This window comes from Aethalodelphis obliquidens, unplaced genomic scaffold (assembly GCF_003676395.1).
Source record: "Aethalodelphis obliquidens isolate GAN/ISIS:26980383/991018 unplaced genomic scaffold, ASM367639v1 scaffold36, whole genome shotgun sequence".
Taxonomy (NCBI): domain Eukaryota; kingdom Metazoa; phylum Chordata; class Mammalia; order Artiodactyla; family Delphinidae; genus Aethalodelphis; species Aethalodelphis obliquidens.
Window position 1 is genome coordinate 13,145,459 of NW_020837980.1, and position 18,825 is coordinate 13,164,283.

Genomic DNA, 18,825 nt, shown 5'->3' on the forward strand with positions numbered 1-18,825 from the left:
GTGAGCCATGGCCGCTGAGCCTGCGCGTCCGGAGTCTGTGCTCCGCAACGGGAGAGGCCACAACAGTGAGAGGCCTGCGTACCGCAAAAAAAAAAAAAAAAAAAAAAAAAAAAATATATATATATATATATACATGTATGAAAAAAAATGTGTGCCCTAATGATTTATCACAAAGCAAACCCTCATGTAAACACCACTCAGATCAAGAAACAATCTTGCCGACACTTCCAAAGCCTCTCTCATGTCCCCTTCATCTCCTCCTGGCAATTACGGTAATCACTTCCTCGCTTGCTTTACAGGTCCAGTGTATCCCCAAACTCTGTAGCTCTGTTTTGAATTTTATAGTAAATGGAATCCTACAGTATAACTGCTTTCATGACCGGCTTTTTTCTGCTCAAGATATTTGTGAAATTTACCCAGGATCTGATTGTAGCTGTAGTTGGATCATTTCCACTCTTTTATAGTCTTCAATTGTATATATCTAAAATTTATTTATATATTTTACACTTAGTGTGCATTTGGGTATTTCCAGTGTGAGCCCCCCAAAATAGTACTGTTAAGAACACTATTCTACTGTCTATTGGTGCATATGTACACACATTTCTGTTTTCTCTCTTCCTAGGAGTGGAAATGCTGGGTCCTAGGGTGTGCTCGTAGTCAGCTCTGCTGCTACTGCCAATCCCTTTTCTAAGGGGGCTGTACTAATACACTTGTCAAGCAGCAGTGAATGAGGGTTCCTGCTGCTCTCTACTTGCCTCAATGATTAGTATCATCAGTCTTTTGAATTTTAGCTGTTTTGATAGGTTTTCTAGTTAAAGGAAAATTTTCTCTACTCACAACTCCTCTGACACCAAATGTATGGCTTTTTCAAACCAAGAAATTCTCTGTGGATACCCACTGGATGTTATACAATTTAATTCAATTCTGACACTACTACCTGGATTTAGTACAGACCCTACAGCTTAAGGGCTCAGTCCCACAACACTGCCCCCACTTCGGATGCTAACTGCAAGTAGAAGGTCCCAGGTTATCCATACTTCTGTCTTACTTGGCTAAAAACTGGGGGTTCCAACAACCCCCCTGATCAGGTTTGGTAATTTGCTATAGTGGCTCACAGAACCTAGGCAAACACTTTATTTACTATTACCAGTTCATTATAAAGGATGTTATAAAGGATACAATGAACAGCCAGATGAAGAGGTACGTAGGGCAAGGTGTGGGAAAGGGGTGTGGACCTTCCATGTCCTCTCTGGGTGTGCCACCTTCTCAGCACCGTCATTTGTTCACCAACCTGGGAGCTCTCTGAACCCTTCTGTTTAGGGTTTTTTTGTTTTGTTTTGTGTTTTTTGAGAGCTTAAACAAGCTTTATTTGGGAACGCTCCCGGGCGAGGTTTACTGGTCCGAGAGAAAGGGGCCAGAGAAGTCGCCTGTTTAGGGTTTTTAATGGAAGTTTATTACATAGGCATCACTGATTAAATTACTGGCCATTGGTGATTAATTCAAACTCCAGTCTCTCTCCCCTCCCTGGAGGTCGGCAGAGGTGGGACTGAAATTTCTAAGTTTCTAATCATGCCTTGGTCTTTCTGGGGACTAGCTCCCATCATGAAGCTATCCAGGGACCCCAGTGACAGTCTTCTCATTAGCATGTGATAAAATGCTCCTATCACTCTGGAGATTCCAAGGGTCTTAGAAACTCTTGTGTCAGGAACCAGGGACTTAGTCCAAATATTATAACAAAAAATGCTCCTGTTATTCCTATTATTCAGGAAATTACAAGGGTTTTAGGAACTCTGTGTCAGGAACTGAGGGCAGAGACCAAATATATATTTCTTATCACAGTAGTGTTATCTCACTTAGTGTTAGTTTACGTTTCCCCTGAGTTGAGTTCCTTTCACATGTTCATACATTCATTGGCTATTGGCTCTCATATTCTGTGAAGTTGCTGTTCAAATCTCTTGCCCATTTTCCTTTTTGGTTGCCAGATTTTATTACTGTTGTTGTTGTTGATCGCAGGATTGTTTAGGTGATTCAAAATATTGTCCCTCACTCTGTGGCTTACTTTGTACTTTCTTATTGGTGTCTTGATGAACTTAATACAGTAAAATTTATAAATCTTTCCTTTACGCTTTTGGTGTCTTGTTTATAAAGTATTTTCCTACTGTAGGTCATGAAAATATTCTCCTATCTTATCTTCTAGAAGCTTCAGGGTTCTGTATTTCACATTTAAGCTTGCAGTCCATCTGGAGCTGCTTTTTCTGAATCATATGTAATTGAGTTCAAGGTCCATTTTCACCTGCCCCCACGCCCAGCAACCCCCTATTGGGATAGCCAATATTCTCAACAACATTTATTGTAAAGTTATGCTTTGCCTAAGGTTCGGAAGTGTCATCTTAGTCATTCAGGAATCTATATATGTACAGTCTTGATTTTATCCCATTATTTTATTTGTCTACCCTTTCATTAATATGATATTGTCTCAATTACTGTCACATCAGGGAAATTATCAATGTCTTGTAGAGTAAGTTCTCGCACCATGAACTTCTTCAAGACTACCCTCACTATTCTTAGTCCATTGCCTTTCCATTGATTTCCATTTTGGAATCAGGCTAGTCCACTGCATTTTAATATATTTTCTAGAATCAGCGTGCGAATTCCATAACAACAACAACAAAACAAATACACACACATAAACATCAACATACACTTAATATGATAAATACACACATAAACCAAATTTAAAAACTGATTGGGGTTTTACTCCGATAGCCCTGAATCTATAGAATTGTTTGAAGAAAATTGACATCGTTATATTAGCAAATCTTTATACTCATTGACATGGTATGTCTCTCCATTTAATTTGGTCTTCTTTAACGTCTCGTGGTAATGTTTTACAGATTTCTGTAGTTTTTTTTTTGTTTGTTTGTTTATTTGTTTTTGCTTTTCCAACTGTATTTAGAAAAACAAATCCAGGCCCCAGTGCCCCCATGCCCTCCCCCACCCCAGCCATAATTTAAATAACTTAGAGACAGAGTTGGGGCCGGGGTGGGCGGGTGGGGGGAGGGTAGGGGGAGTGGGTGGGACAGAGAGGGGGGAGGCGTGTGCTTCTTGGTTATGGGACCCTTGCCCCCTCCCAGGCCCCCAGGGGCCATGGGGTCAGCAGTGGAGGCCTCAGCCAGCCCGTGCCCGGAGGGATCTCTGTGAGCTGTACTACTTCTCCTAATTCTCCAAGAGCAGGAGGCCAGCCTCCTTGCCGAGGGTGGACTCCGGGTCAGGGTGGATTGGCAGGCCCTCAATGGTCAGCAGCACACGCCGGATGCCCAGCTGGTGTCCAGTTCCTCTTGAGCATGTTGACGCAGGTCTCACCGTTGGCGTCCACCTTCGGATGGAAGATCTTGGTCAACGAGTACCCTTGGGTGGGGAGGAAGGACGGTCCTTCCCCAACAGGAGTTTCATATGGAATAGGCCTCCAGAGCCGGGGTCCGCTTGGGGTTCTCGATGGTGACTTGCAGGTCTGTGAGGTCCTCCTCGTTGGAAAAGACCTTGATGCCGTCAGGTGGGTCAGCTGTCAGCGTCATCACCTCCTGTACACCAAATGGATGATGGAGGATGGGGGCAGGTTCCCCACCTTGGAGTTCATGACTGCCACTGGCAAGGGAAGGGTCTCCTGGCCCCCTTCCTGAGCTGGAGGCGGTCCCCAATTGCTGCCACTGCGGCCCCAGGGGCCCCAGCTCCCCTCCCCCATGCCTCAACCCCCATGCACTGCACCTGCAGCTCCTCCTGCCCCAGGTGCTGGTCTTTTTTTTAAAATTTTTTTTCCATTTCAAAAGAAATCTATTTATGATTTTTTTATTACACATAGAGGCTTTGGTCATCTGGACCAAAAAAATTATTTTTTAAAAAAGGTTTTTTAGGTCTTTGTTTTTCAAGGCAAATGACCACTTAGTAGATGTTTGGTTTTGTCCTCAAATCCCAGTCAGGTCTACTACCCTGATGAACTAGAAAGGACTTTGTGGGCCCTCATGATGCCTTCTCTGTTCTCCAGCCTCTCAAAGCTCTTTGTAGATCATCTCTTTGATGTGATACTCTGAAACCCCTGTAATCTGGGGGGGTATTAGTTGGTCAAGTGTACTCCCATCATTCCCTATTCCAGCTTCCTTGTCATTCAGGGTCACCTGTCAGGTTACACAATATACACAGGACAATCTGCCACAAAACACAGCTCTCCTCTTTTGCCTCACAGAAGAATTAAAGTTCCAAAATATATGCAGACCCATCTTCCATCTCCAACCATCCTCTGGTTCTTTCCAGTCTTTCCAAAGCAGTCTCACCCCTACATTCTTGTTTTTTTAAAAAATATATTTATTTACTTATTTGGCTGCACTCGGTCTTAGTCACAGCATGCAGGCTCTTCATTGCAGCGCACGGGCTTCTCTTTAGTTGTGGCACACTGGCTCCAGAGCTCTCAGGTTCAGTAGTTGTGGCACACGGGCTCTCTAGTTGTGGCCTGTGGGCTCTAGAGCATGCAGGCTTAGCTGCCCCGAGGCATGTGGGATCTTAGTTCCCCACCCAGGGATCACACCCATGTCCCATGCATTGGAAGGGGGATTCTTAACCACTGGACCACCAGGGAAGTCCCTCACCCCTATATTCTTGATCAGCTGCATCCAAGTGGTGCCTTCTACTGCACCTCTAAAGTGGGGAGATTCTGACCCCAAGTCTTCAAATGTTCCAAGGTTCCAGAAAACAATGCTGTCACATGGGTAACAGCAAGTGTTGGGCCTTGCCCAACATTTAAAAAACACAGCAAAGGAACAAAATAAACCTGACCACTAAAACAACTTTTGATTTAGCCCCATATCCCTTATTTGAGTATTTCTCAAACAAAACTTGTTTTTCAAGAACCAAATATATTTGACAATCTAAACCTCTATGGAGGTCACCAACCACTGACCCTAAGGGAGATTGTTACATGGGGGTTAAAAAACATACAAAACAAAACAAAACAAAACAGAGAAAATGACAAGCTGTTTTAGTTTCCCCGAGATGTCGGCCCATTCTTATCAGTTGACCAGAGTCCATTAGCAGTGAACTGGAGACCCTCGTTCAGGACGCTTCACTTTTCTCCATCCGCCAGACCAGCTCGACCAACATCTCTGCCACCTTTTCAATCTCCTTGGCCTTCTCGCACAATTCTGATACTCTGTTGTCAGCCTCCCCACCGGGACGTCCATTCAAGGCGCCGTCCTCAGAGGCCTCCACCTGTGTTTTTATCCGGATGAGCAGAAGGTCCATCTCCCACAGTTTGCCCCTGGTCCTCAGACACATGCTCCCGGCTTTTCGGGTGAGCTCCGTGATGTCCTCCAGCATCTGGTTGATACCCAGGAGCAGGAACTGCTCCAAATCCACCTCCGGCTCCAGCGTGTCCACCTCCTCCAGAGCTTCCACCTCGCCCAGGTCCAAGGGCCAGATTTTTCCTGCCACTGCTTCAGACCCACAGTCCCCTGGAGATGGCTGATCAACAGTTACTGCTCCAGTCGAAGTGAACCACACTCCTGGTCAACAGTATTCTGGAATTATCTTCTAAAAATTTATCTTTACGCCTCTCACTTCCCAACTGCTCTGGGAAGAAACGCCTCGCATGCAAACAGCGGAGCCTTCAATTCGCGGGTCTTTGCTGCCCTTTCATGGCACTGCTGGTCCTGTGTATCTTGTGTTAGATTTGATATTTGGTAATTGGATGTTTTCAGTTTTGTTATAAATGGTATCGTTTAAAAATCTTATTTTCTAGCTGTTTATTCCTGATATAAAGAAATGTGTTTGTGTGTATCTGAAGCTTCTAGAAGATAATAGGAGACATGCCTTCATGACCTGGGATAGGAGAAGAAATGCGTTTGTGTATTTTAAATAGCAACTGTGTTGAACTCTCTTGTTAATGCTAAATACCTGTAATTCTTTTGGAATTTCTTTCTTACCCCCGCTAGCTTTACTGAAATATAATTGACATAAAACATTGTGTAAATTTAAGGTGTACAAATGTGATGATTTTCTATATATATATAATATATAAATATATATATATATAAATGACTAGCACAATAAGGTTAGTTAACATAACCATTACCTCACATAGTTACAATCTTTGTGTTGTGTTGAGAACTCTTAAGATCGACTCTCTTAGCTGCTCTCAAATATGCAGTACAATCTTATTAACTGAAGTGACCATGTAGATTATAATCTCAGAATTTATTCATCTTATAAATGACCACCTTCACTCATCCCTCACCCTACCCCTTGGCAACCACCAATCTATTATGTTTCTATGAATTTGGTTTTTCTAGATTCCATATGTAAGTGAGATCATACAGTATTTGTCTTTCTCTGCCTGACTTAGTTTACTTAGCATAATGCCTTCAGGGTTCATACATATTGTTGCAAGTGGCAGGATTTTCTTCTTTTTTATGACCGAATTATATATCTATCTCACGTTTTTTAATTTATTCATACTTTCATGGACACCTAGGTTGTTTCCATGTCTTGGCTATTGCAAATAATGCTTTAATGAAATAGGGGGTGAAGATATCTCTTTATTTTAAAATTATTTACATTATTTATTTAATTGAATTATAATTAACATACAATATTATATTAGTTTCAGGTAAAATAGATAACTAATAAGAACCTACTGTATAGCACAGGGAACTCAATACTCTGCAGGTATTTCTTTGAGACAGTGATTTAATTTCCTTCAGATATATACTCAGAAGTAGAATTTGCTAGATCATATGGTAGTTCTATTTGTGTGTGTGTGTGTGTGTGTGTGTGTGTATGTGTGTGTGTGTGTGTGTGTATGTTTATGTGTGTGGAACCTCCATACTGTTTTCCAGTGGCTGTACCATTTTACATTCCTTCTTCAGAATTTCTATGAACATATACACACATATCATCTGTGAATAATGAAAGTATTATTTCTTCCTCTCCAATCTCTTCCTCCTTCTCCAATTTTCTTTCTCTCTTTTTCCTTCTCTCTCTCTCTCTCTTTTTTCTGTAATAGCTATGCTCCCTTTCTGTACTGTCTGGAACCTTCAGTTCATTATTAAATGGGAGTGGTGATAGCAGACATACTTGTCTTGTTCCAGGTAAGAGAGCTTTCACCGTTTCATCACTAAGCTTAATGCTTGCTGTGTATTATCTTGTTGATACTGTTTTTGAAATAAAGAAATTACCTTCTCTTTCTAGTTTGCTAAGAATCTTTATTATAAATAGTGAATTTTATCACAATATTTTCTCCATTTATTAAGATAGTCATATGATTTTTCTCTTATTCCATTAATGTGATAAATTATATTGCTTGATTTTTAACTGTTCAATCAATTTTGTATTCCTGAAATAAACCCAAATTTTTATATTTTGCTAAATTTTATTTGTTAATATTTTATTTGGATTTTTTTCAATCTGTTCTGGGTGACATTGGCTTGGAATTTTTCTTTCTCAGGATGTTTTTGTCATGTTTTGATATCAAGGTTATTAAGCTCCCTCAAATATGATGGGAAATAGTCCCTCGTTTACTGTTCTCTAGAAAAGTCTGTTTAAGTGTTTGGTAGAATTCACCAGCAAAGCCATCTGGACCTGTTGTTATTCTCTGTGGAAAGGAATTACATTAACAATCTAGTTTCTTTGATAGTTGTAAAACAACTTAGGCTTTCTATTCTTCTGTTTATTTGGTAACTTGTGTTTTTGTCCATGTCATCTGAATTTTTAAGTTTATTGGCATGAAGCTTTTCATAATATCCTTTTATGATCATTTTAATGTCTGTATGATCTAGTGCAGGAGTCAGCAAAATGAAAACTCTCTGGCCAAATCTGACCCATAGCCTGTTTTTGTTTGGCTCAGCAAGCTAAGAATAATTTTTACATTTTTAAATGTTGTTAAAAACAAAATGAAACAAAACAGAACAAAACAAAACAACAAGCATACACACAAGAATATGTGACAGAGTCCTTAAGCCCTGTTCTTACCTTTATATTCCCTTCATTTTATTTATTTTTAAAAATTTTATTGAAGTATAGTTGATTTACTATGTTGTGTTAATTTCTGCTGTACAGCAAAGTGATTCAGCTATACATACATATTCTTTTTCATATTTGTTTTCATTATGGTTTATCACAGGATACTGAATATATTTCCCTGTGCTATACAATAGGAACTTTTTGTTTATCCATTCTGTATATAATAGTTTGCATCTGCTAATCCCAAATTTCCAATCCTTCCCTTCCCTATCCCCCTCACCCTTGGCGATCACAAGTCTGTTCTCTATATCTGTGAGTCTGTTTCTGTTTCGTAGATATGTTCATTTGTGTTGTATTTTAGACTCCATGTGTAAGTGATATAATATGGTATTTGTCTTTCTCTTTCTGACTTACTTCGCTTCGTATGATAATGTCTAGGTTCATCTGTGTTTCTGTAAATACCATTATTTCCTTCTTTTTTATGGCTGAATAATAAATACACACACACACACACACACACACACACACACACACACACCCCATATCTTCATTATCCATTCACCTGGATAATATCCATTGATGGACACTTAGGTTGTTTCCACGTCTTGGCTATTGTAAATAGCGCTGCTACAAACATAGGGTGCATGTATCTTTTCAAATTATAGTTTTGTTTGGATATATACCCAGGACTGGGATTTCTGGATCATATGGCAACTCTATTTTTAGTTTTCTGAGGAACCTCCATACTGTTTTTCATAGGGGCTGCATCAATTTGTATTCCCACCAACAGTGTAGGAGGGTTTCCTTTTCTCCACATCCCCTCCAGCTTTTGTTATTTGTAGACGTTTTACTGATGGCCATTCTGACTGGTGTGAGGTGGTACCTCATTGTAGTTTTGATTTGCATTTCTGTAATAATTAGTGATGATGAGCATCTTTTTATGTGCCTAATGGCCATCTGTATGTCTTCTTTGGAGAAATGTCTATTTAAGTCTTCTGCCCATTTTTTGATTGGGTTTTTTTTGTTGTTGTTATTGAGTTGTAAGAGTTGTTTGTACATTTTGGAGATTAAGCTCTTATCAGTCACATCATTTGCAAATATATTCTCTCAGTCTGTAGGTTGTCTTTTCATTTTGTTTATGTTTTCCTCTGCTGCAAAAACAAAAGCTTATAAGTTTTATTAGGTCCCATCTGCTTATTTTTGCTTTTATTTCTATTGTCTTGGGAGACTGACATAAGAAAACATTGGTATGATTATGTCAGAGAATGTTTTGTATATGTTCTTTTCTAGGAGTTTTATGGTGTCCTGTCTCATATTTAAGTCTTTAAGCCATTTTGAGTTAATTTTGTGTATGGCGTGAGGGTGTGTTTTAACTTTATTGCTTTGCATGCAGCTGTCTGCTTTCCTTCATTTTAAATTATTTTATTTAATTTCCTATTCTCAGCTATCTTCGTGAGAGGACAATTTTTGTAAATAATCCATGTGCATTGGAAAAGGTCAGGTGTGCTATAATATTATTTGATTCTTCTATATCCTTCCTGAATTCTTGTCTCCTTATTCTAATAAGTTAATGAAAGTTGTGTAAAAAACTTTTTCTTTTATTGTGGATTTGAATATTTACTCTTGTAGCTCGGATCAAATTTTGCTCCACATATTTTGAGGTGATGTTATTAGATTATAAGAATAATAAAGGAATACTATCAACAACTTTATGCCCACACATTTGATAACCTGGATGAAGTTGGCCAATTCTCTGAGAGACACAATTTGCTGTAACTCACACAAGAAGAAATAGACTATCTGAATAGGCCTGAATCTGTTAAAGAAATTGAATTAATTACCTTCTAAACAGTAAGCACCAAGTCCAGATGGGTTCATTGGTGAATTCAACCAAACGTTTTAGGAAGAAATTTTACCAGTTCTCTACAATGTGTTTCAGAAGATATGAACAGAGGAAAGACTTTATAATTCATTCTGTAAAGTCAGCATTACCCTAATACCAAAGCAAACAAAGACATTGTAAGAAAAGAAAACTATGGACCTATATCTCTCATGAACATAGATGTAAAAATCATAAACAAAATAGCAGCAAATCAAATCCAGCAATATATAAAAAGAATTATACACCCTGACCAAGTGCAATTTATCCCAGGTATGCAAGGCTGGTTCAACATTTAAAAATCAATTAATATAATTCATCACATCAACAGGTTAAAATAGAAAAATCACATGATCTTATCATAGATGCAGAAAAAAGCTTTTGATAAAATCCAAAACTCATTTATAATAAAAACTCTCTTTTAATAGATGGGAACTTTCCCAACTTGATAAAGGACATCTACGAAAACCCTATAGCTAACATCATATTTAATAGAAACTTGAAGCTTTCACAGTAAAATCAAGTACAAGGCAAGGATGTCCCCTCTCATGACTCACATTCAATATTATACTGGAAGCTATAGCTACTGCAACAGCTCATGAACAGGAAATAAAAGGTATATAAACTGAGAAAAGGGAAATAAAACTGTCTTTGTTCAAGGATGACATGGTCATCTATATAGAGCATCCAAAAGAATTGATAAAAAAAAATTCCTGGAACTTGTAAGTGATTATGTTGCAGGATACAACGTTAATATACAAAAGTCAATTATTTTCCTATATACCAGCAATGAATAAATGGAACTTGAATTAAAAACACAATACCATTTACATTAGCACCCCCAAAATAAATTACTTAGGTACAAAATAACAAAATATGTACAAGATTTACATGAGAAAATGTACAAAGCTCTGATTAACAAAATCGAAAAAGAACTAAAGAAATGGAGAAGTATTCCATGTTCATGGATAGGAAGACTCAATATTAAGACGTCATTTCTTCCCAAATTGATATAGAGATTCAACAATACCAAACAATATACCATCAAGTTATATTTTGGACATCAACAAACTGATTCTAAAGGTTATATGCAGAGACAAAAGACCCCAAATAGCCAACACAATATCGAAGGAGAAGAACAGCTAAGGGACTGACACTACCTGACTTCAAAACGTATACAGAGCTACAGTAATCAAGATGGTGTGGTATTGGTGAAAGAATAGACAAATTGATCAATGGAACAGAATAGAGAGGCCAAAAATAGACCCATAAATACAGTCAACTGACCTTTGATAAAGGAGAAAAAGCAATACAATGGAGCAAAAATAATCTTATCAACAAATGGCAATGGAACAACTGGACAGCCACATGCAAAAAATGAAACTAGAGATGATCTTTCACCTTTAACAAAAATTAACTCAAAAGGGATCAGAGACCTAAATGTATTATAAAACATAAAACTATAAAACTAGTAGAGGAGATTGGCTGAACATGGTGGAGTAGAGGACATACACTCACTCCCTCTTGTGAGAGCACCAGAACCACAACTAACTGCTGAACAATCATCGACAGCAAGACACTGGAACTCACCAAAAAAGGTATCCCACATCCAAAGACAAAGGAGAAGCCGCAATGAGACAGTATGAGGGGCACAATCACAATAAAATAAAATTCCATAAATGCTAGGTGGGTGACTCACAAACTGAAGAACACTTATACCACAGAAGTCCACCCACTGGAGTGAAGGTTCTGAGTCCCACGTTAGGCTTCCCAACCTGGGGGTCTGGCAATGAGAGGAGGAACACCAAGAGAATCAGACTTTGAAGGCTAGCGGGATTTGATTGCAGGACTTCAACAAGACTGGGGGTAACAGAGAATCCACACTTGGAAGGCACACACAAAGAAGTGTGAGAATTGGGACCCAGGGGAAGGAGCGGTGACCCCATAGGACACTGAACCAGACCTACCTGCTACTGTCAGGGGGGCTCCTGGAGAGGCAGGGAGTGGCTGTGGCTCACCATGAGAAAAGGACACTGGCAGCAGAAGATCTGGGAAGTACTCCTTGGCATGAGCCCTGCCAGAGACTGCCATTAGCTGCACCAAAGAGCCCAGGTAGGCTCCACTGTTGGGTCGCCACAGGCTAAACCACCAACAGGGAGGGAACCCAGCCCCACCCATCAGCAGACAAGTGGATTAAAGTTTTACTGAGCTCTGCCCACCAGAGCAAAACCCAGCTCTACCCACCACCAGTCCCTCCCATCAGGAAACTTGCACAAGTCTCTTAGATAGCCTCATCCACCAGAGGGCAGAGAGCAGAAGCAAGAAGAACTACAATCTTGCAGCCTGTGGAACAAAAACCACATTCACAGAAAGACAGACAAGATGAAAAGGCAGAGGGCTTTGTACCAGATGAAGGAACAAGATAAAACCCCAGAAAAACAACTAAATGAAGTGGAGAAAGGAAACCTTCCAAATAAAGAATTCAGAATAATGATAGTGAATATTATCCAGGACCTCGGAAAAAGAAAGGAGACAAAGATGGAGAAGATGCAAAAAATGTTTAACAAAGACCTGGAAGAATTAAAGAACAAACACTGAGAATTAAAGAACAAACAGAGATGAACAATACAATAACTGAAATGAAAACTACACTAGGAGGAATCAATAGCAGAATAACTGAGGAAGAAGAACAGATAAGTGACCTGGAAGACAGAATGGTGGAATTCACTGCTGCGGAACAGAAAAAGAAAAAAAGAATGAAAAGAAATGAAGACAGCCTAAGAGACTTCTGGGACAACATTAAATGCAACAGTATTTGTGTTATTAGGGTCCCAGAAGGAGAGGAGAGAGAGAGGACCCGAGAAAATATTTGAAGAAATTATAGTCGAAAACTTCCCCTAACATGGGAAAGGAAATAGCCACCCAAGTCCAGGAAGTGCAGAGAGTTCAAGGCAGGATAAACCCAAGGAGAAACACACTGAGACACATAGTAATCAAACTGACAAAAATCAAAGAAAAAGAAAAATTGTTAAAAGCAACAAGGGAAAAACAACAAATAACATACAAGGGAACTCCCATAAGGTTAACAGCTGATTTCTCAGCAGAAACTCTAAAGGCTGGAAGGCAGTGGCATGATATATTTAACGTGATGAAAGGGAAGAACGTACAACCAAGATTACTCTACCTGGCAAGGATCTCATTCAGATTCGATGGAGATATCAAAAGCTCTACAGACAAGCACAAGCTAAGAGAATTCAGCACCACCAAACCAGCTCTACAACAAATGCTAAAGGAACTTCTCTAACTGGGAAACACAAGAGAAGAAAAGGACCTACAAAAACAAACCCATAACAATTAAAAAAGTGGTAACAGGAACATACATATCAATAACAACTTTAAACGTGAATGGATTAAATGCTCCCACCAAAAGACACAGGCTTGCTGAATGGATACAAAAACAAGACTATTATACATGCTGTCTACAAGAAACCCACTTCAGACCTAGGGACACATTCAGACTGAAAGTGACAGGTTGGAAAATGATATTCCATGAAAATGGAAATCACAAGAAAGCTGGAGTAGCAATACTCATATCAGACAAAATAGACTTAAAATAAAGAATGTTACAAGTGACAAGGAAGGACACAACATAATGATCAAGGGATCAATACAAGAAGAAGATATAACAATTATAAATATATATGCACCCAACATAGGAACACCTCAATACATAAGGCAACTGCTAACAGCTATAAAAGAGGAAATTGACAATATCACAATAATAGTGGGGGACTTTAACACCTCACGCCAATGGATAGATCATCCAAACAGAAAACTAATAAGAAAAAACAAGCTTTAAAAGACACAATAGGCCAGATATATTTAATTGATATTTATAGGACATTCCATCCAAAAAAGCAGATTACACTTTCTTCTCAAGTGCACATGGAACATTCTCCAGGATAGATCACATCGTGGGTCACAAATCAAGCCTCAGTAAATTTAAGAAAATTGAAATCATATCAAGCACCTTTTTTGACCACAATACCATGAGATTAGAAATCAATTAGAGGGAAAAAAATGTAAAAAACACAAACACATGGAGGGTAAACAATATGTTACTAAATAACCAAGAGATCACTAAAGAAATCAAAGAGGAAATCAAAAAATCCTAGAGACAAGTTACAAGGAAAACATAATGATCCAAAATCTATGGGATGCAGCAAAAGCAGTTCTAAGAGGGAAGTTTATAGCTATACAAGCCTACCTCAAGAAACAAGAAAAATCTAAAATAAACAATCTAACCTTACACCTAAAGGAACTAGAGAAAGAAGAACAAACAAAATGCAAAGTTAGTAGAAGGAAAGAAATCATAAAGATCAGAGAAGAAATAAATGAAATAGAAACAAAGAAAACAATAGCAAAGATCAATAAAACTAAAACCTGGTTCTTTGAGAAGATAAACAAAATTGATAAACCATTAGCCAGACTCATCAAGAAAAAGAGGGAGAGGACTCAAATCAATAAAATTAGATATGAAAAAGGAGAAGTTACAACAGACACTGCGGAAATACAAAGCAGTCTCCTAAGAGACTACTACAAGCAGCTCTATGCCAACAAAATGGACAAAATGGACGAAACGGACAAATTCTTAGAAAGGTATAACCTTCCAAGACTGAACCAGGAAGAAACAGAAAATATGAACAGACCAATTACAAGTAAGGAAATTGAAACTGTGATTAAAAATCTTCCAACAAACAAAAGTCCAGGCCAGATAGCTTCACAGGTGAATTCTATCAAGCACTTAGAGAAAAGCTAATACCCATCCTTCTCAAACTCTTCCAAAATATAACAGAGGGAGGAACACTCCCAAACTCATTCTATGAGGCCACCATCACCCTGATACCAAAACCAGACAAAGATACTACACAAAAAAGAAAATTACAGACCAATATCACGGATGAATATAGATGCAAAAATTCTCAACAAAATACTAGCAAACAGAATATAATAACACATAAAAAGGATCATACACCATGATCAAGTGTGATTTATCCCAGGGATGCAAGAATTCTTCAATATATGCAAATCCATCAATGTGATACACCATATTAACAAACTGAAGAAGAAAAACCATATGATCATCTCAGTTGATGCAGAAAAAGCTTTCAACAAAATTCAACACCCATTTACGATAAAAACTCTCCCAAAAGTGGGCATAGAGGGACCCAACCTCAACATAATAAAGGCCATATATGACAAACCCACAGCAAACATCATTCTCAATGGTGAAAAACTGAAAGCATTTCCTCTAAGATCAGGAACGAGACAAGGATGTCCACTCTCGCCACTATTATTCAACATAGTTTTGGAAGTCCTAGCCATGGCAATCAGAGAAGAAAAAGAAATAAAAGGAATACAAATTGGAAAAGAAGAAGTAAAACCGTCACTGTTTGCAGATGACATGATACTATACATAGAGAATCCTAAAGATGCCACCAGAAAACTACTAGAGCTAATCAATGAATTTGGTAAAGTTGCAGGATACAATATTAATGCACAGAAATCTCTTGCATTCCTATACACTAATGATGAAATATCTGAAAGAGAAATTAAGGAAACAGTCCCATTTACCATGGCAACAAAAAGAATAAAATACCTAGGAATAAACCTACCTATGGAGACAAAAGACCTGTATGCAGAAATCTATGACACTGATGAAAGTAATTAAAGATGATACCAAAAGATGGAGAGGTATACCATGTTCTTGGATTGGAAGAATCAATATTGTGAAAATGACTATGCTACTCAAAGCAATCTACAGATTCAATACAATCCCTATCAAATTACCAATGGCATTTTTTACAGATGTAGAACAAAAAATCCTAAAATTTGTATGGAGACAGAAGAGACCCTGAATAGCCAAAGCAGTCTTGAGGGAAAAAAGTGGAGCTGGAGGAATCAGACTCCCTGACTTCAGACTATACTACAAAGCTACAGTAATCAAGACAATATGGTACCTGCACAAAACCAGAAATATAGATCAATGGAACAGGATAGAAAGCCCAGAGATAAACCCACACACCTATGGTCAACTAATTATTAGAGAAATGCAAATCAAAACTACAATGAGGTATTACCTCACACCAGTCAGAATGGGCATCATCAGAAAATCTACAAACAACAAATGCTGGAGAGGGTGTGGAGAAATGGGAACCCTCTTGCACCGTTGGTGGGAATGTAAATTGATACAGCCATTATGGAGAACAGTATGGAGGTTCCTTAAAAAATGAAAAATAGAATTACCATATGACCCAGCATATATGCCCACTACTGGGCATATACCCAAAAGAAACCATAATTCAAAAAGACACATGCACCCCAGTGTTCACTGCAGCACTATTTACAATAGCCAGGTCATTGAAGCAAACAAAATGCCCATCGACAGACAAATGTATAAAAAAGATGTGGTACATATATACAATGGAATATTACTCAGCCATAAAAAGGAACGAAATTGGGTCATTTGTAGAGACGTGGATGGATCTAGAGACTGTCATACAGAGTGAAGTAAGTCAGAAAGAGAAAAACAAATATTGTATATTAATGCATATACATGGAACCTTGAAAAATGGTACAGATGAACCGGTTTGCAGGGCAGAAATTGAGACACAGAAGTAGAAAACAAACGTATGGACACCAAGGGGGGAAAGCGACTGGGGGGTGGCATGGTGTGATGAACTGGGAGATTGCGATTGACATGTATACACTAATATGTATAAAATTGATGACTAACAAGAACCTGTTGTATAAAAAATAAATAAAATAAAATTCAAAAAACATACGAATAGAAGATAACATCGAGAAAACCTAGATAACCTTGGGTATGTGATGAATTTTTAGATACCCATAGGAATGATCCATTAAAGAAATGATTGATAAGCTAGACTTCATTAAAATTAAAAATTCTTCCCTGCAAAAGGCACTGTCAAGAGAATGAGAAGACAAGCCACAGAGTGGGAGAAAATACCTGCAAACACATTTGATAAAGGACTATTATCCAAAACATACAAAGAACTTTTAAAAGTCAAAAATGAGAAAACAAACAACCAGATTAAAAAATAGGCAAAAGGCTGAACAGAGACCTCACCAAAGAAGGTATACAGATGGCAAAATAAGCAGATGATAAGATGTTTTAGATCATATGTTATTAGGGAACTGCAAATTAAAACAACAGTGAGTTAGACAACCAAGCTATTAGAACAGCCAAAATCCAAAACACTGATAACACCAATTGCTGACAAAGATGTGGAAAAACAGGAACTCTTGTTGATTGCTGGTGGGAATGCAAAATGGTACAAACACTTTGGAGCAATTTTGTGTTTTTTTACAAAACTAAACATATTTTACCATGTGATCCAGCAATTGCACTCCTTGGTATTACCCAAAGGAGTGGGAAATATATGTCCACAAAAAACCTGCACATGAATGTTTATAGCAGCTTTATTCAAAATTGCCCAAACTTGGAAGCAACCGAGATGTCCTTCAGTAGCTGAATGCATAAAAAAAACTCTGGTACATCCTGACAGTGAAGCATTATCCAGAACTAAAAAGAAAGTAGCTATCAAGCCATGAAAAGACACGGAGGAAACTTAAATGTGTATTACTGAGTGAAAGAAGCCAGTCTTAAATTATATGGTTCCAAGTGTATAACATCCTGGAAAAGGCAAAACTATGGGGACAGTAAAATCAGTGATCAGCAATGAGTGTTTGCTGGGATTGGCGAAGTGGGTAGGGATGAACAGGCTGATTACAGAGGATATTTAGTGCAGTGAAAATACTCTATTATGATACCAGAGTGAAGGATACGTGTCATTATACATTTGTCCAAACCCACAGAATGTGCACCGCAGAGTGAACTGTAATGTAAACTGTGGACTTTGGGTGCTTATGATGTGTCAGTGTAGGTCCATCAGTTGTAACAAATGGCCCACTCTGGTGGAGGATGTGGATAATGGGGGAGGCCGTGCATGTGTGGGGACAGGGGTTTTATGGGAAATCGCTGTACCTTCCCCTCAATTTTGCTGTAAAGCTACAACTGCTCTAAAAGAGCAGTTTTCTTAATTAAAAAAAAAAAGAGTTGGGAGGAGGAGGAATTGGAAGAAGGTGGTCCGAACCCACGCCCCCTGCGCTGGAAGCTCAGAGTCCTAACCACTGGACAACCAGGGAAGTCCCTCATTCCAAATTTTTGAATGTCATTTTTCTTACCTAAATTCAAGCTGTTCACAATCGTAAGCAGTAAGAAAGACTTTGATTTAAAGCTTTAGACATCTTTTCATACTTTTACCCAAAATAAATGATCTTAACCATTTACTCTTAAAGATTCAGTTTTAAAAATTATTCTACCAGCTCATTTCATTTTTTCTCAAGAAACAAGGGAAGTAGATTTTTATAAACAAAAATGAGTACTTGTTTATTACCCCTATGTGAAAATATTCATGTTGGGTGTTCCTTTATTTTCTTCTGAATGGTGGTGACCTTTGAGATAAAAATAACTGATGGAAAGACAAAGTGAAAGTCTTGCCTCAGAACTGGCTCACAGCCAGAGCTCTGTATGTGCTAAGTTGTACCTTGAAGTGTGGCTGCAGTGTGATTCTGGTTTGGTGGCTGGAGACGCCAGGTTAAGATTCAGGACCCATTCAGCTGTGGCAGAGCTGCAGAGGGACTTACTCAACAACACCAGGTTTGAAGCCAGTGAAAGGAGGGTATGATGGGAGGGGTAGCAGGGGAGGGCCCCAATGGCCTTATACAGACGCTCATCTAATGGACAAAAAGCTGCTCTGAACTTTAGACCATTCTTGACTCCTAGCTCCACCAAACAGCCACCAAATCCACAGAAACCATACCTGCAATGATTTGTTGGAGACTGAACTGTTCAT

The 18,825-nt window shown here is 38.6% G+C and overlaps 1 pseudogene; it reads right to left on the reverse strand.

Moving 5' to 3' along the window:
* Window positions 1-3,207: 3,207 nt before the first annotated feature.
* Window positions 3,208-3,637, reverse strand: LOC113632275 (ubiquitin-conjugating enzyme E2 S pseudogene; annotated as a pseudogene).
* Between the last annotated feature and the right edge of the window lie 15,188 nt (window positions 3,638-18,825).